Source organism: Lichenostomus cassidix, chromosome Z, assembly GCF_008360975.1.
Source record: "Lichenostomus cassidix isolate B80296 chromosome Z, HeHo_3.0, whole genome shotgun sequence".
Classification (NCBI taxonomy): domain Eukaryota; kingdom Metazoa; phylum Chordata; class Aves; order Passeriformes; family Meliphagidae; genus Lichenostomus; species Lichenostomus cassidix.
This window is the reverse complement of record NC_139511.1, coordinates 59,546,099-59,565,895: the sequence shown is the minus strand read 5'-3', so window position 1 is coordinate 59,565,895 and position 19,797 is coordinate 59,546,099.

Here is a 19,797-nt window from a genome sequence, read left to right as displayed (position 1 = left end):
TGAATGACTGTTTGAGCTCAGGCGCCACAAACATAAACTTAACAGCTCCCAGTGTGCCGGCCCTTCTGGAGGATCACTCCTCACCTCCCAGGGCTTGTGAAGTGCAGCAGGAGAAGGCAGTTCCCAAGGAAGCAGGCTCAGGGGTGGTGGGGGTGGTGATGGGGAGCGGAGAGGACTCGCCTGTATACCCGATCTTCCCATATTGCATGGTATCTGCCCTCATTAGCAGGGCCAAGGCGTGTTAAAATCAATGGGTACTTTTCTCCGATGCTCCCACCCGTGCGGGAGCTCGGAGCACGCTGTGGATGCTGCTCTGCGCAGCATCCCAGCCGAGAGATGCTGCTTTTACATCAGGCTGCGGTTTCGTTTGAATTTCCTTAAATTTTTTTGCAGCGGCTAAGGGCCGTCACGTAAGTGTTTGCTATAGGCCAGGAAGGGAGGGCGAAGGAGGCAAGTAGGGCGTGCAGCCTCGCCGCGGTAGATCCGCGCCGGGCCTGGTCTCCCGGGGTCGGCAGCACCGGGGCAATAACCCCGGCGGGCGGCCCGGCCACACTGTGCCGCGGCTGCCGCTGGATGAGCCACCTGCAGCTCCGGCTCTTTTCTAGGGTGTGTGATGCGGGGAAGGAAGGAAGAAGGGAGGTTGCAAACCAGAATTTTTGCTGGAGTGTCTCGGCCTCTTTGTTTTATTTTCTTCTGGAAGACAAAACAGGGTGAGGTGTGTTTGTGGGAGAGAGAGAGCAGAAAATTCTCCAGAAATTAGTGACACGGACCAAAGCAGAACTCAGCTTCTATCTCCGGGCAGACCTTGTGTGGCAATGGGAAGAGGAAAATAGGGTGTTACTGTGGCTTTTCTTTAGAAGGGCTGTTCAGGTCGGTAGATCTCCAAGGCTAATCCAAACAAGCCGTTTGACTTGTGAGGTCCGGTGTCTAGACATAGCTGGTGACTCGGCGGCTCCTTATCTGGTTTTGGAATCAGCCAAAAGAGACTTTTCTTAATGTCCACAGCAGCACTAGGATCTGCCGGGGCCGGGGAGCCACCGCACCTCCCAGACAGGACAACAAATACACTCACCACCTGGAGGCTTTACAGCCCACTTTGTTGTTCCCGGGCCGCCGCTGCTGCCCGGCCTCCCCCAGCCGCGGCCGCCGGGCAGGGGTGACCGCTGGGCTGCCCAGTCAAACCCACACCCTGCTGCTTGCCACCGCACTGCCCCACTCGCCCCCAGGGCACCGCAGAGCCACCTCTGCAGCAGGACTTGGCACTAGACACTCAAGCCCCCCTGGGCTCAGGACTGCTGTTTTCTCCACCCCCATCACAACACCCCCTCCACCGTGTCTGTGTGCGCGTTTGCTGCTACAAGATGTATGGATTTTTTCCCCCCCAGTTGAAGTTTTACAGAGAATGGGCAAAAAAATCCAAACTCACTCTTGTTCATGAACAAATCTTGTTCACGATCAAAGAAAATCAAATGAGAAGAAGTCAGTTTAGATATGAGATCTTCTTTGGGTCTAGAAAATTGCTTTCTGTATTAGTCCTTCATGCTGAATTTGTGAATACTGTGAGCTGCAAAGCCTTTTGAGGTGGTTAGAATCAAAAGCATTCAACTCAAAAGCAAGCAACATTTGAAAAGAGAGAGCAAGAGGCATCTTTTGCTTGGATGCCACTCATTCTATTTATTAATTTGCATTTTTTTCATTTTTTTGTTTGGGTGTTTTTTTTTTTTTTTTTTTTTTAGATTTCAAGCTCTCCTGCAAGGTTGAGAGGCTGGATGGTGGGTTTTCAGATTCCTGAACAGTGCATGAGCCCATCCACTGCCCTTGCTGTTTGTCTGCTGAAATGCAAGCCAATGTGCTGTGTAATTTCTCTTCAAACTCTCTGTTGTTTCTCAGTGTGGTTGAGTTCAGGGCCATGATATCCCATTTTGGGAGCTGATTGCTGTAACTATGATGCACTGATATGCTATTTGCAGTGGATATTGTAATTGAGTCTGCTAATGTGGAATTATGAAATTTACCAGTGGGTAGGACTCTCTCTGTGCAGTTTAGGAGGCCTGTGAATAAGTGCTGTTTTCTAGATTTAGTAGTTGCAAATTTCCTCGTGTATAGAGCAAATTATATTCCCAGGCTTTTGGAATAATTTTCCATCAAACACATTTAAACCATTTCAAACTCCCAATAACTCAGGGAATTCAGGATCAAGAGAGCAACATTTCCTAGAAAAGGAATCTTAACCATGATCCTGGTACTCCTCTTTTCTTTTTTTTTTTTTTCTCATGGGTAAAATTTTGTGTTTATTTTTAACTGTCACAAATACAAGGTGTTGTTTGAAAAGTGTTAAACTTAGCAGGTATATAGAGATAATACTGACGCGTCACTGTGCATGATAAAGTAAAATATGGTGGGAATTAACTTGAAAAGTTTATGACGGTTTAAACTACAGCCCATAAATTAACCTTTTTTTACAAAGATATGATGATATGTAGAAGATCTTACTATATATATGACATTTAAAAATACTCTAAAATTTAGAGGCCAAACATTTCTCCGCCAACTTGAAGACACAAACTGAGGTCTAAGACATTGAAGATCTTACTGTAAGTAATCTGAACCATTTAATATTAGAGCACTCTAGTGAATCAGAAATTGCAGGAGCAAACTTTCCATTTTACCCCGGGCCTTCTGTGAAGGTAGTGAAAGATTTGCTGTTAACCTCTAGTGAGGCAGGAATGCATAGCTTTGAAGGCTCAATCCAGCTATCACTGAAGCTAGTGGCAAAAATCTCCTGGACATATGGGTAAAAAAATCAGAGTATAAAATATGTATAAAATTCATAGAGTCAGTGTTTAAAAGTCATATAAAATCACTGTTGTGATTTTGTAGGAAAAAATAATTTCCTTCTACCACCCTCATTCTTTCTCCATATTTGACTTAAAATGAAATAATATTCTCTTATAAGACAATAAAAAACCCTCTCAAGCTATTGGTGTGTCAGTAAAAGCATCTTACTTGGTGTGGGAGCCAGAAACAGGAGTTAATAACTCATCTGAATGTAGAGGATATTGTAAAATAAAATAACCACTCTCTGGCTCACTTATTGCTGCCTAAGCAAAATTTCGTCTGTGCAAGTTCTGGGGTAGAAGACTGCATACAAATTAGCTATATTATATTTTCAAGGATAGAACTGTTAACAAAACCTAATGGAATTAACCCGATACCAAGTCCGAAGGTCTAATTCATGTGTATTTCACCTTTGTGATATGAAGTAAGAAAGGTTTTGTAGGATTGACCTTCCCCATTTGACTCAGGCCCATTCTGAGCTTGGCAGCTGCCCAGTTAGTTCCTGCAGAATGATCCCAAACTTCACACACAGCACAGTCAGTGGGGTGTGAGGTGTTCTAAAGATGCAGGGTTTCATTCTGAGAAAATGAGCCCTTGAAAGGCTAGAGTTTTTTTAGTTAATTAAGAAACCTTTTTCAGGGCTGGGTCTTTTCTCTCTGAAATCTGTGGATAATTCTGATAATTAAGTCAGGATGAGCAGGATTGAGCACTTCGTGGCCAGAAATCTCAAGTTGTTGTATTACCTTAAATAAAAGTGCTTTAGTCAAGCATTGAGTGCAGATCTTACTGGCTTACTAGTTGGTGTAAACTAGGAAAACAGCTAACTCCCACCATTCATAAAGGAGCAATATGTCTAGAAATCTCTGTTCTAATTTTTTTTCTAATGAAGAAAGGCATCTTTGCCTGTCATTCCAATAAGCACAGCTGTTTTATGCTCTGATATTTTTTTTTCTGAGTAAAGTCCCAGTGGACTTTTACAGAGCCATGTGTCCTCAATTCAGTTGAGCCCATCCCATTTCAAACTCAGCAATCCCTGCCAATCATATAGTAGCAAAGGAAAGACTTTTGAGAGGACTGCTACATATCTTATTTCTTTGTGGTACCAATATTATCATGAGGTACTTCAAAGCAGAAGATTTGGTTATTAAATTACTCCTGGAAGTGAAATATCACCTTTTGGGATTTCAGTCCCACAGTGCATTGGTTCTCCAAAACCGATCACATTAGGCAAAGGTGCTTGCAGTTTTAATTTAAATTACTAGATCATTATTAAAACAACTAACCAACCAACCAACCAACCAAAAAATAAACAAACAAAAAACCCCAAAGCCCCACAAAAAAAAGCCCAACCAACCAACCAACCAACCAAAAAAAAACCAAAAAAAAAACCCCAACCCCCCAAAAAAACAAACAAACAAACAAAAAAAAACCCCCAACAACCCCCCGAGACCAACCAACCAACCAAGCAACCAAATCACAAGCTCAGAATATTATGAAGGGCAGATATTACTTACAACTATCAAATCAGAATTGTTCTTAATCAGTTTGACATTTTTTCCTGGTGAATATTCTGTCTATAGAAAGACCTTTCTGAAATCACTGTCATTTAAACAGATATTTATTTGAGGATGCTTATGGTTTGTCCACAGATATGTAGTACCTAATACAATGAACTGTACTCCTCACAGGTCCTTAGAATAATTCTGTAACCTTTGTAGTCCGTACAAGTAAAGAAAACAACACAGTGATGTTAATATAACTCTACAGTAAAAACTGATTAATGTAGACTGAAAACCTTGTATCTTATAAATGCTAAATTACAATAAAATTTTTTTCCAGCATTGCACTTATTCCCGTTTCTATGGTGAAGTTTTTGCCAACTTTCATAGGAGAATTTGGTCTCTTCATTCAGTAAGCGCCTCATAGAAGAAATGGGAATTAAGAATGAAAGAGCATGACAAGTAGCAGCATTGCAATTATCAGTGCAAGTTTTATATTGTAAGGACTGAGTGTGGATGGAAAAACTCCATAAAATTGAAAGTCTTGTTCTGCAAGATCAAATGCTTGGCTGTCTGTTATAGTCACTAAAGCAGTATGTTCATTCATTAGAGTTTTATTTGCCTTTAATTATTTAGTAAGATAACACTATATTTTATATTTCAGAAGGTATTTTTCATTTTGATATGCATTTTAATATATTGCTGAATAAAAGGCAGTAATTAAAGCAGATGTTGATCAAGCAGATAATAAAAATTTAACCAGTTAATGATCAATTACGTTTGGCGAGTTACCTGATCCGGTTCCTAATAATTTCTGTTATTCAGATGGTGCTAATATGAGTTGCCCTTTAGTCAATCATTGTTTTATACTTTTTTTAAAATATTGTAAAATATTTTTTATTTGGAAATAAAAGTGAGTAGAGCCAGATGATATGTGAGCTCTTGTGACTGTGGAGTCCAAAAGGAACAAACAATCAGTAATTCTAGCCTGGTCAGTGAAACTTCCAGGGGCAGTAGATTCATAAATGCAATTTCAAGAAAAATGTAGAAGATAGAAAGGGAGGTTGGAAGTGGTTTATCTCTACCTGTGTCATGCCACAGAGTCTGTGACACCCTGACAATACTCTCTGGTACTGAAGCCATTATTTCATGGCACAGTCTTGACTTGCATGGGCTCGAACCAGCAGAGTTAATCTAGGAAAGTGTGTTTCACTCCTCTTTCACAGAGACTGACTTGGTTTTGGTGGGGATAGTTAGACAGGTGCTCTCTTCCTTCCTTGGAGGGATGCTGAAAAAGTTGTGGCAGAATAGTTCCCAACGCATAGAGCCAACTTAAACTCGCATTTGCGCTGGAAGAGGCACTGACCACAATGAGCACTGATCCCTTGATGATGGGTAGAGATTAGGCATCCCTGATAAACTTCTTCATGCCTTTGTTACACTGGAAGTGATGTATTGGTAGGGGGGCCTGGGTTTGTGTTTCTGTCAATGCTTTCTCCCTCTTCATGAAAGCCCCCCGAGAGCGGCTGCTGGGAATATGAGTCAGGGAGCTGAAATTTGTCTGTTCACAGGAGTGTGGCTGCCTGCCCTTGCTTTAATACATTGCTGCTCTTTTTCCCATTGTGGTGCTTGAGCTGTGACCTGGAAGTCTCTAGATGTGCGAGAGCCTGGATCTGGCCTGCTCCCTGCCCCAAGTTCCCACACTCCTTGGTCCTTTCTCCGGCACAGGGTGTCCTCTCTCCAGTGCTGCAGACTCTGCTATGTGCAGGATGTAGTGGCTCACTTGGGAAAAGCTCCCACCTGGGCCTTCTCCATCTCCTCAGTCAGCATGGGATCCATATATATGTTTCATGACTTTTTCCATAAAGCTAGGACTTAGCACATGGCACCCTCTTTGTAAAGGATCTGGTGGGAAAGGGCATGGGCCCCAGTGCTACTGGGACTCATCCTCACCTCTCAGAATTTACAGCCAAGGCCTGCCCTTCAGGGCGCACACTAATGTCTTTCTTTCTTTTTCTTTCTTTCTTTCTTTTCTTTCTTTTCTTTCTTTCTTTCTTTTCTTTCTTTTCTTTCTTTCTTTCTTTCTTTCTTTCTTTCTTTCTTTCTTTCTTTCTTTCTTTCTTTCTCTCTTTCTTTCTTTCTTTCTCTCTTTCTTTCTTTCTTTCTTTCTTTTTCTTTCTTTCTTTCTTTCTTTCTTTCTTTCTTTCTTTCTTTCTCTCTTTCTCTCTTTCTTTCTTTCTCTCTTTCTTTCTTTCTTTCTCTCTTTCTTTCTTTCTTTCTTTCTTTCTTTTTCTTTCTTTCTTTCTTTCTTTCTTTCTTTCTCTCTTTTTCTCTTTCTTTCTCTCTTTCTTTCTCTCTTTCTTTCTCTCTGTCTTTCTTTCTTTCTCTCTTTCTCTCTTTCTCTCTTTCTCTCTTTCTCGCTTTCTCTCTTTCTCGCTTTCTCTCTTTCTTTCTCTCTTTCTCTCTCTTTCTCTCTTTCTCTCTTTCTCTCTTTCTCTCTCTCTTTCTCTCTCTCTTTCTTTCTTTCTTTCTTTCTTTCTTTCTTTCTTTCTTTCTTTCTTTCTTTTCTTTCTTTCTCTCTCTCTTCCTTTCTTTCTTTCTCTCTCTTTCTTTCTTTCTTTCTCTCTTTCTTTCTTTCTCTCTCTCTTTCTTTCTCTCTCTCTTTCTTTCGCTTTCTCTCTCTCTTTCTTTCTTTCTTTCTTTCTTTCTTTCTTTCTCTCTCTCTCTTTCTTTCTCTCTCTCTTTCTTTCTTTCTTTCTTTCTTGAGGTTTGTAAGGTATTATTTTTAACTTCTGAAGATGCCTGGACCAGTAGATCCCCCTGCTTTAAAAGTGATCAGTGGTTTCAATATTTATTTAGGATGTGAGAAACCTGGTTTTAAATTCCCTCCATGACTGATAAAGCCATGCATTCCTCCACCAGCCAAAGCAGTCCTCTGTGTGTCTGTGTTCATCTGCTGTGTCTAGTGGGGTGCTTCCATCCCACTCACTGAAGTTATTCAACAGCACAGGTGAGGCTGGAGAGGGGAATCAAGAGCTTGAAGGTTGAAACCTCTGTCATGCAAAACATCTTTGACCCCATTTGGTTGGACTCAATGGTCTTGGAGGCCTTTTTCAACTTTAATGATTAATGTTCCTATAATTTGGAGGATGGCTTTTGCCTGAAGCATGTGGCTTGTCAGAAACAGACTAGGCATGGGAACCCCTGCAGGCAGAGCTGTGGGTGTTTGAGAAACTCCAACATCGAAACCTGGGTCTTTTTCAGAAGCCATTTGTCTCTGGGAATGATCATCAACTGAGCAAACCTTTAAGGACCCCAGTCTGCGCCCTAAGTGCTTCAACACCTCAGCCTCTCCTTGGGTGGCTGCCACTGCGGAGGGTGTTTGCAGTGTCAGAAGGGATCCAAAGTCTCCGCAGAAGGAAAGATCTGGACAGCTTCCATCTTTCAGCAGCATCAGAGTAGTGTGTAGGGCTCCTGCAATGGAAAACAGAGACTGTGAATCTCTGCCTCATTTACTTAGTCATTGCTGTCAAATGCTTTTTCCGGTGTTTCAGTGAGACTGAGAGGTGACTGCGAGCTCCCTGGCCACAGCTTGGTCTGCATAAGGCTGAAGGAACTGCCACAGCTTGGGGGACACTGCCAGCAGGCACAGCAGAGCTTGTACCTGCCCTGCTCACTGTGGGCTCTGCTGGCTGCTGAACTGGAAGCACCACTGTTGTTTTGACTGCAGCTAGGTGGTCCCATCTCAGCAGATGAAAAGCAGATTCCCCAGAACCCTTTCCCATCATTTACGTCTAAGTTATTTGATATCAATGGATAAGATGTTGTTCTTGTGATCCATGGCCTGGAGCACGTGTCCTTGCAACAATCTGTTACAGCAAATTTGTCACCCTGTGCTACAACTCAGAGTGCCATTTCTGTTCACTAAGCATTATACTTTGTTGGGAACATGACACCAGTGTTTTCAGAGTTCTGCTAGCTGGTCTCCAAGTGGAGTTTTAAAGCATAATTTTCACCTGTGTGTATGAGAACATGGACATCTATCTGCACAATCTGTCCACAGCTGAAACCTCCAGTGGCTGGTGTTAAGTTGGAGCAGACACAAAATGAAAATGCAAAAGAAATGCCTGCCAGGGAATTTTTCCAAGTCTCTGCTTTGGAGGGTATTCTCTGGTATTGCCTGTTGCCAACACAGCCAGAATACACCGACCTGCAGTCTATGACCAAGCTTTTTGGGGAGTGAGGCAAAGGAGATATGTAGAGGAAGAGGTAATTATTTGAGAGATATCAGTAAGGTTTTGTGCCCATCTTTGTGAAGTTATTGTCTAGTAAGAGGTGAATCTATTTCATTTTCAAAAATACTCTTTGTATCTGTAATAGCTGTTGCTGCAGATTTGCTCTTCAGACTGTAACCATCGTGTTTCTTTCTCTAGTACTAGCAGATATGGTCTCCTCTTCCTGAGCTTGTCAGAAGTTCCTGGTCATATTTGTATCAGGAATACTGCTATTTATTGTGAAATTTTGAAACTCTTATATTTACTTTACAACTGTTCAGTGCAGTATGTGAACAACTGAGCAGTTCCTATGCAAGAACTTGACCTTACACAGAGGCCTAAGTACTGTAACCTCCTCAAATTAAGTTTGGTAATCCTTGCTTAATTAAGTTCTACAGAGTCAGTCAAACACCTGCAGCTTTAGACAAGCAGACTTGTCTAAAAGCACATTGTAAGTATAATTTGGATAATAATTGCAATTTGTAATGCAACTGAGTCCATGAATATTAGGAGAAATATCTTGGCAATGGAAGGCATTGGAGAGTGCAAAAGAATCTCACCAGGGTTTTTAACGGAAACAATTGTTAGAACTGTTTAAAATTATCTACTGAAATGTTATGGGAAGTAGTGGTAGAGTGATGTGGTCAATATAAATGTTTAGCAGCATGTGGAAAGAAATGCTTTATTTTCTCTATTAGTCACTAAAAATAATGCAATAAAACTAAGTATAAGGATGATCAGCAGAAAGACAATGCCATGGTTTCTTTTCCCAGAATAACAAGGTTTTAATGATGAGGAGTTAATTCTGATCGTATTTTTCATCAGCATGCAACAGATATGCTACAAAAGAGTTCAATGCCACCTAAACACAAGTCAGGAAACCATAGCAGTTTCCCTTCTTCTCGTTCTGCCTTGATTAGGTACACTGCTCTGTCCAGATTTACAACATAGCACAAGCTCATGAAGGTGCGACAGAGACCTGCAAGGGCAGCTTTTTTCTTTTGCACCACACCCACAACACAAAAAAGCTGGGACATGGTTTGAAGAGATGATCCAGGATGTTTAAAAATACTGCATGTCTAATGACTAAGCTAACCCTCCTCAAAGACATTTTGAAAGAATCTATCCTATGCTTAATCACTAAAATGTTCTTTCTGCTTGCCCCTAGCAAGATTTACAATTGCAAAGAAAAGTTAGGGATTTTCCCACAGGAAGGCTGTCTGTCTGAGGTTTGGAGATTCTACTTGGTATAGCATTATACAGCAAAAGATCAGAGTATGAGGCTTTGTATACTTTTCTAAGGATAAAGTGAAACCCACCCAGGCTGCAAGGCTGTTGTAGACTTTACTGTGCTTTTCCTGCTCTTTAATATTGAATAAATCTCTAACTGTTTCTTCTTTCAGCTAGCTTGTGTGCTCTCATTTGAAGACAGTGTTTGCTTTGTAAAAAATACTTACAGTGTTTCTATCATATGCCAGTGTTATGACACTATTAATTCTTTGTCATGATATGCTAGACTGCAAGTTTACTCAAATGTGCAGGCTAACATTATGTATTTTAAATAAAACTACACAACCAAATATACTCTAGTTTTTTTTATGTCTGGGCATATAGAGACACATGGTGACTTACTACTCTCACTTTCATAGTCAGTTTCATGGATTTGAATACAATTTGATGGGTATAAACCAGAATTTGAACCTGAAGTATCCCATAGCTCTTTGATGCAGTCATTTTGTAAGAATATGTGATGCAAAAGAAGTATCTCTGGAGACTTTTATTTAATAAGGTAAGCCAGAATACTGTTTGCCTCAAGAGCAACACTTCTCTGCCTCTGTCTGCAGCAGGCAGAAATCATGCTTGGAACTCAAGCAGAAGCAGCAGAGGCAGCACAATAAAATCTTGTATCTGGTGAGTCCCAAAACAGGTAAGGAAACAGTAAGAAAGCCACTGAGAGAGAGCAGCCAGACTCTGAGATGATCAGTGACTGTTACACTTCAGACATCCTCGGCAAACTGCTGCCATCTGCGTGGGCACTGAGGCCTTGTGTGGGCACTGAGGCCTCACGTGAGCAGTGGCTCCTAGCAGGAGTGACAGAGGGCTGACTCGCCACCACTGCCTGACGAGTTATAAACATGATCTTACACAGAACCTCACGGGAAATAGGACCTACTGGATGTTCAGAGGAAGAGATAACTGAGCGCAAGCATGTGCTGCACTGAGTCTCTTGCAAAATTGAAAATAACATTTATGTTTTTTCTCTTTGGAAATACTTGTAAAAGTAGAGTATATTTGCATTCTTAGCAGATACGCAGGTTCTGTGCCTATGTTTCTTTATGCTGAAGTTTTGGTAAAAACACACACTTAATAGTACTTTTTCTTTAAAGGAAAAAAATACTCCACTACAGTACTGTCTGTAAAATACATAGTAAAGTATGAAAGGTCCGTTGTAAAAACCCATTGTACTTTTAGAGGGAAACTAAATTTACCTCAATAAAGATGATAGATCCTAAAATATTCCTACAGAAGAAAGTAAAACCTCTCCCACCATAAAATAATCAGCTCAAATAATCCTACATTCATAGAACACTTTAGTTTGGAAGGGAACTTAGGCATCATCTGTTCCCAACCCCACTGCCAGGGACAGGGGCACTTCCCACTCAATGCCACATCAAGGCCCAACCTGGCTTGAACACTGTGAGGAATGGGGCATCCACAGTTGTTCTGGGCAACCTCTTCCAGTGCCTCATCACTTTTGTAATAAACAATTTCTTCCATATATCTAACCTAAATTTTTCTTCTTTCACTTTGAACCCTTTATTCTTTGCTTTGTCACTTTAGTTCCTGACAAAGAGACTCTCTTCAGCCTCACTGTAGGCCTCTTCAGTGCCTGGCAGGTTGTTATGTCTCCACACAACCTGCTCTTCTCCAGGCTGAATAGATACAACTTTCTCAGCCTGTCTTTCTAGGGGAGAGGATTTATTCCCCTTTTGTATGACAATGACCTTTCTCTGGACTAGGTCCAACAGTTGCATATCTTTCTTATGTTTGGGACTCCAGGGTTGGATGAACACAGTGCTCTTGGTGGGGCTCACCAGAGCAGAGAATCCTGTCCCTTGCCCTGCTGGCCACATTATTTTCATGCAGCCCAGGATTCCCTGGGCTTTCTGGGCTGTGAGTGCACTGCTGGCTCAGGGTAAGCTTTTCATCAACCATCACACCCAAGCTCTTCCCCACAGAGCTGCCCTCCATCAGTTCTCTGCCTGCAGGCGTGTCTGGGATTACAATGATCCAAGTGTAGGACCTTGCATTTGGCCTTGCTGAACTTCATGAGGTTTGCATGTTCTCACCTCTCAAGCCTGTCCAGGTCCCTGTGGATGCCATCCCTTCCCTCCTGTGTGTCAACTGCCCTGCACAGCTCAGTGTCATCACTGAGGGTGCCATTGCTCCCACGGTTCTTGTCACTGACAAAGGTGAGGAACAGTACTGGCCCTAGGACTGACCCCTGAGGGACACCACTTGCCACTGGTCCCAATGTGGACAATGAGCTCTTGACCACAACACTTTGTGCGTAGCCATCCAGCCAATTCTTAATCTACTAAGTGGTCCATCCATCAAAACCATGTCTCTCCTATACAGGGACAAGGATGACAAGCGGGACAGTGACAAATTCTTTTCATAAGTCCAGGCAGATGATGTGAGTTGCTCTGGACAGAGAGTCCATCAGAGCTATAGCCCCATCATAGAAGATCACAAAGTTTGTCAGGCATGGTTTGCCTTTAGTAAAGCCTTGTTGGCTGTTTCAAATCACCTCTTTTTTTCCCCATATGTCTTAGCACAGTTTCCAGGAGAATCTCCTCCGTAATTTTGCCTGGCACAGAAGTGAGACTGATTGGTCTGTGGTACCCTGGGTCTTCCACTTTCCCCCTTTTAAAAATGGGAGTTATATTTCTCTTTTTCCAGTCATTGGAAACTTTACCTGACTGCCACAGTTTTTCCAGAATGGTGAAAAGTGTCTTGGCAATGTTATTTGCCAGTTCTCTCAAGGCCTATGGATGAATCTGATTGGACTTGTGCATGTTCAGTTTGCTTAGATGGTCTTGATCCTCTCCTAAAGTGCCTGAAGGGTGTTTCTTTCAGTCCTTGCATTTGCCTTTCTCAACTAGATTAATGTGGCTGAAACACTTGCCATTGGATGCTGAGGCACAGAAGTCATTGAGAACCTCACCCTTCTCCATATTCAGAGTGGCCATGTCCCTTGTTTCCTTCCAGCATAGGCCAACATTATACCTAGTCTTTCTTTTCTTTGCAAGATACCTGTGGAAGCTCTTCCTGTTCCATACCTGGCCACACTTAATTCTACCTGAGCCTTAGCTTTCTTAACCTTATCCCGAACTTCCCATACAATTTCCCTTTGTTCCTCCAAGGCCACCTGTCCTTGTTTCCACCTTCTGAAAGTTTCTTGTTTTTCTCTGAGTTTGCTCTGCAACTCCTTATCCATCATGGGGCCCTCCTGGTGTTTTTGCCTGATTTCCTCCTTGTCAGGATACATTGTTCATGAGCTTATAAGAGGGGATCCTTATAGATTATCCAGCATTCTTGGGCCCCTCTGTTCTCCAGGGTTCTGTCCCATGCGACTCTTCCGATTAGGTCCTTAAAGAGATCAAAGTTTACTCTCTTGAATTTCAGGGCAGTGAGCTTGCTTTGTGACCTCCTCACTGCCATGAGGATCTTGAACTCTACCATCTGGTGGTCACTGCAGCTAAGGCTGCATTGAAGCATCACTTCCCCACCAATTCCTCCCTCTTGCTGGGCACAAGATCCAGAATTGCACCTTTCCTTGTTGGGTCCTCTATCACTTCTATAAGAAAGCTGTCATTGACACACTACAGGAAACTCCTAGGTTGCTTGCGTCTGTCATTGTTTTCCCTCCAACAGATATTAGAGTGGTTGAAGACCCCTTGAGGATCAGGACTTTGGGAGCAGGAGGCTGCTTGTATCTGCCTATAGAAGGCTTTATTCACACTATCCTCCTAGTTGGGTGGTCACTGTAACATTCACTGTCCCTGAACTCCCTTTAATCTTGATTTCCAAGATTCTGGCAGGCTCTTCATCCACCCCCAGGGAGAGTTCCATACTCTCCAGCCAGTTATTGACATGGATGGTTATGCCTCCTCCTTGTCCCTCCAACTTTCCATGACAATAGTCATAGGAACCATCCCACTGTGTCTCTGTGATGCCAGTGGTATCATATCCACACAGGCCTCTTGTTCCTCTTGTTTGTTCCCTATACTATGAGTGTTTGCGTATAGCTTTCTGAGCCAGGACTTGGATAATGCTGACTCACTTGCTGGAGCAGCTGAAATACTTTTGAACTGCTTCTGACTCCCATTACAGGTGATGGCATCTGTCTGGTAGGTTCAAGATGGATAGGTGTCCCCCATCCCAACAAACCTAGTTTAAAGCCCCCTTCATCAGCCTGGAAATTCCCTGACAAAAGATGCTTTTCCTTTTCTTTGTCAGGTGGACACTATATGCCTGGAAGACCAGGCATCCCACAACAAGTCCCGTAATTGAAGTAATCAACTACAACACCATCCCTCTAACCATTTCTTAATCTGCCAGATTTGGCTAGCCACGATATCAGATAAGTCAAAGACAAAGAATAAAGTGTCTGTTTATCACTTAAACTACTCCAGTTTATCAGGGAACAGGCATAATAGCAAATAATATGCAGATTTTTTTCAGGCAACATATAATTATGACATCTGCAGTGCTCACGGTCACAAGTTTTAATGGGTACTGAGGGGGCAAATAGATTGCCTAAGGAATAAAATCAGTGTTGGCCTCTAGAAGGCTCTTTCAGGAGAGAGTCACTCTGTATGCATCTTGTTTTCTTATGCTTTTGCTAGGCATGGGATAAAAGTACTGTGTTAGATACGATGCTGTAATTCTTGATCAGAACTCCATCTTGTCTCATTGAATGCCACAGAATTTCCTTCTACTGACTTCACTCTCAGGATGATTGAGTCCTTGCTATTTCTAGCCTTTGTCCTCCCTATTAAAATAAAGTTTTGACTCATTTGTTCAGATGTGAAGGTACTTGACATCCCCCACTTTTCTTTCACCAGAGGTGATGGTTCTTGACACCTCTTCGAAGATCTCCTCCTTGAAAGACTGAAGTCTCCCTTTTTTCAGCCTATATAATACCAGTTTGTTTGTTCTCAATAAATGATATAAGTGTTAACAGAGGTTAAACATTCTGTTTGAAACTAAATTTAATATTTCTGTGTAGTAAAATATGTCTTAATCTTTTTAATGGAATGATAATGTTGTAACATTATAAACAACCATCTTAATAATTGTCTGAATATTTTTCAAGATGGATTTATCTATATCTATATCATCTGTATGAAGTACCATTCTCATCTATTATCCCTGAAAGTGTAGTTTGAATTCTCCAGGTTAAAAAGAATTTAGCATTCAAAATTTGCTATAGCCTCCCTTTTTGCAAACTCTGAACAACTTTGCTACTTTTATTTCTAATGGTCGAGAAAAGCTGTAGGTAACATTATTTTGCTGACTTCCCCCTTTCATTTTTATTTCCAATCAAAAGGTACTGGATTTTCTAGAAACACTTATTTTATGGTCAGTTACTTTTATTTCATGTCACATCGTATATTAACAGTTTCATGCAACTCTTTCAAACTACAAAGCCTTGTCTACCTTGTATGTATTTTTCGAGTCCTACATTGTATATAATTTATTAATGACTCTGCTCTTTGTATGCATAGAATGTACCCTCAGTGAAGGTCATTCCTAAGGAAACTGTATTTCAAAAACCTTGATAAGGGCAACGCCTCCTTCTTATCATTCAGGATTTTGTCCAAATATATTAACTTAGGCATGAACTGAATTGACATAACCTTATAGGATTCTGAAAATAGAAAAATTGGGATGGGTTTTGTCACCAAAAAAAAAAAAACACCCAAAAAACCCAACTCTGTTGTACCAAGATAAGTAAATGATAAATGATTGGATTAAATATAATTCAGAGAAAAGTGAAACCCAGGATGTGGGATCTGATCTCTTGATCATCATGGTATACTACCTCCAGCCTGGAATTTTTCTGTGCTAACTACAAAAATATGTTCTCATGCACTACAGCAATAAAACATTAGGACAAGTAACAATTTCAAAGGAAAACTGCTTTTTCACTCCTATTCCCACTGGAGAAAAAAAGAAAACCTATATAATTAAGGCACTTAGAACTCAACTAGTAAAATATTTACAAGAGGCCACTATCACTATAAACCGCACAGACTCTTAACAGATACACTAAGAACAGTTTGGTGGTATTGATGTGAGTTTTTGTTTTAACTATTGAGCTCAGCCTTTTGAATAGATTTCTTTTTAATAGACAGGAAAATGGCACTTTCTCCTCTTCCTGGTAGAGGTGGATGTGGTCTCCATGTACATAAGGAAACTAGGCAGAGGTGCAGTATCAACACACATGTCCTGATGTGAAAATGAGAGAGCAATTGATCTAGAAGCAGGCACAGGATTCCTTAGGTCTCCCATTTCTTTATTGGCTTTTGACCAAAATTTATCTACGTACCCTGGTTCAGTAGTTGCATTATTCTCTCTATGACTTTGCAATCACTGGTTAGCTTTCTTAAAGAAGCATTTCTTTTGTAGTAAGACCAAAGCAGTGGAGAAAAAGGATTATGGCATACTCAGCACTCTTGAAGTAGAACATTTTACCTAATAAAATGTCTCTATAGCAGACAATTTCCTCTAATCCCAAATCATTATATGTATCAATATGATTTTCTAAAGCTATTCCTTCTTGTCTCAAAAAAAGACATTATCCTGTTTCTAGTCTTCTGTGTTTTGACACACCTGGAATTATTTCATAGTTATCTGGAAGAAATATAAAATATTCAAAGCTAACAGTTTAGATACTCTCTTTTAACTATTATTAAATTTATGCCACAAAATAACTTCTCTGATGAAATAACTTCCTTTGTTCTTCTTTTTAATAAAAACTTCTAAGCCAATATGATCAGGGAACAAACATGCCACTGACATGACACATATTGTCTAATTATCCCAGGTTTTCTACCTTTGAATTCAATTATAATACAAAAATAAAACTGTAGACTAGTATTTGGCCCTTGTCTTGGAGATACAGTCATTAACAGGAGCCATCTAAGTACGTACTAAAGAACAGGACTACTCCACCATCTGACTCAAAGATATAGCATGAACAGATGATAGAAATGCTATCTCCATAAATTCTTTAATTCTTCTTCATTGCTCAGTATTTTACTGTCACTGTTGAGCCACTAGCAGAGAAGGAAAACCTGGATTCTCAGCATGGCATAGAAAAAAGCGCTTTATTATTTGAATCCAACATATATATAGACTTTTCAGAGGTCACCCGGATTGGTCAGTCAGAAACCTCCCCCTAGGCCTGATTGGCCAGGCCTGAACTGCCCAAATCTCGAGACACTGTAACAACAACATCCAAACTTTATCTTTGTTTGTAAAACATAACGGAATGTTCTCATGGGAAAGACCTGTGCTAGCCACATTTTACTTTTCAAGTTCTCTCATTATCAAAATCGTTCATGAGCCTGAAGTTTATGATTTTTCCTATCTGCTGCTTAGAAGAAAAATACTCTTGAATAATTACTTGAAAGAAATTATATATTTCTTATAAAACATATAGAGAAAGGCACAACAAGGCACAAATTAAATTGGTTTCAAAGAAAAGTACAAAGAGAATATCTGCGCTATTTTTTTATTTTAAATATATCAAAGTGTTCATGATTCATACACATTTTGAGTGTCACTGAGGTTTGTTTATTCAGTATTTTTCAGAAAGACCCAAGTGCATCTTTGTGTCTACTTATGGTAAAATACCACTAACTCTATCCATTCACAATCAAACCCCAAGTGAATAAAACAGTGGGAAGAGTAATTATATCACAGGAGCCACACTTTATTAATCAGTAATATTTATGACTCTAAGTCAGTGCTGCAAATTTTTGTTCACCCACTTGCCCTGTGCAGGTTTTTTTTTTTTTGACAACGTTATAAAACACCACTAGATTTCTTTATTAGCATTAACCACAATGGTAAAGGGCAGTCAGGTACAGTAAATTTTAGTGGCAGCTGTGTGAAGCAGGGTTAAGATGAGTACTATTCAAACAATATTTGCAAAATAATTTTCTCAATTATTTTTCTCTGCATTACAATGAATACATTATTTGTGTGGGTATTGTCTGGTTCCCCTAGAGATATGATCAGTTAATATTCTGCTTAAGTGTTATTTTTCTTATCAAATAGGCAGATTATACAGTCTTAATTTTCTGTTGTTACTTAGTATGCAAATCAGAATTGGAATCTGTGGTAAGCTACAGAGATGTGGGTTAAAGGATGCATGCTTTCTCTGTATGCTACCAGTGAAGCAGTTTCAGATGGCTTCAGTAAATGCTAGTGAAATTGGGGAGCATTGACACCAGCCCTGTCACAATCTGACAGGGAGACAAATTAGTCTTTCTGGCTTTCCTTAAGTACCTGCATGGTTTCTCTTGTGTACTGAAAAATATAATAAAGAGGCAGTTTTTTTTCTTCTTCTTTTTTTTTTTTTGCCCCCCAGACAAATAATTTATCCAACATTTAATGATGTAAGTTGTGCTGCACTGGACAGTTTCTAGGCCTCAGTCTGGTCCCTCTGAAAAATTACCACTTCAATGTAAACCTAGGAGTTTTCTCTTGTCATGTCCCGACATTCCAGTTTTAATTTACTGCCCTTGACTCCTCTCCTGGATGATGTTGATAAGATATGCAACTAATGCATAGTGAGAGAGGAAGCTTGTCTCTGGAGACTCATGAAAATTGTAGAGCCACAGCACTACCAAAGGCAACAGTTTTTTGACTTTAAACCTTCTAAGAATATGGTCCAAATGTGGCTTTTAGCGTAGTTTACCCTAAAAATTTTTAGAAATGTCACTTATGTGTATCTTCATTTCTAATTCTGGATTCTGTTCTTACCTTCCTGATTTTCAGTATTAGACTGAGGAGGTAGAGGCAGTCAGTTCTCAAAAAGTGGTAGAGAAATCATTAAATTAAAGAACGACAGGAATGTTTCTCAGGGAAACAAAATATGTAATACGAATGATTTCTGTAGTGAACAATAATTTTAAAGACAAATTAAAATGGGTTACCTGCATTTTGATTTTTCATTTAGAAGAAATCTCTACTGCCAGATTAGTTCTCTTCGCTCTTCCCCTTCCCCTGTCCCTCCCCGTTCCCCTTCTCTCTTTTATGTCAATGACACTCAAGACTCACCATGAGTGAGGTCTCAGCTCTCTCTCTGGTGGCTGGGCAGCTCCTGTGGGCACAGTCAAAGCTCTGTGATTCACCCTCCTGTGTGACAAGCAGCTGCACTGCCCATGGCATGATTCATTCTGTCAACATTGCTCATATGGTTACGTAACACGAGAAATATAGCAAGAGTCTCTGCATATGATGGTGTCTTTTGGATCAGATGAGACGATCCTAGACAGACAGCTTGGACAGTAACTTTCCAGTCAGCAATTTTCTTTTCTACTGATATTTCTCCCTTCACTTCAATATTCCTGAGCCTCAGCCACTTATGATACAATTTATTAGCACTCTGGCAAATTGCTGCTGTGAATTGATATTGTTGAACTGAAATTCTTCTACAGACACTGATGAAATTTACTGCAAAGTTTGTTCGGTATGTTTCAAATGAGGGATCCATATTGTGAGTCATGTTAAAATCTCTTTTACTTACATAAATCTTTCAAAACTCAAACCTTCATTACTGTTTTATTGCACTTGCTAACTTCCATGAAAACAGAAATGCACAGATAAGTGAAAAAATCCTCTGAGGTACAAAAAGTGAGACATTGACTTTTAAAACTGCAGGAATTAAAAAGGAAGGATATAAAGCAGCTCTGATCAGAGCCTGACACTACAGGTGATGTATTGCTGGAGGCAAGACAAATGCTTCAACATGCAGAGAAATTATAAGGTCTTTGAGAAGAGAATCTCACCTTCCAGAATCTCACCTTCATTTTTCAGTGTCTGTTACTGTAGTTTTACTGTACATTGTTGTAGCACTTGCAAGAGGCTGAAGATAAATTCAGAAT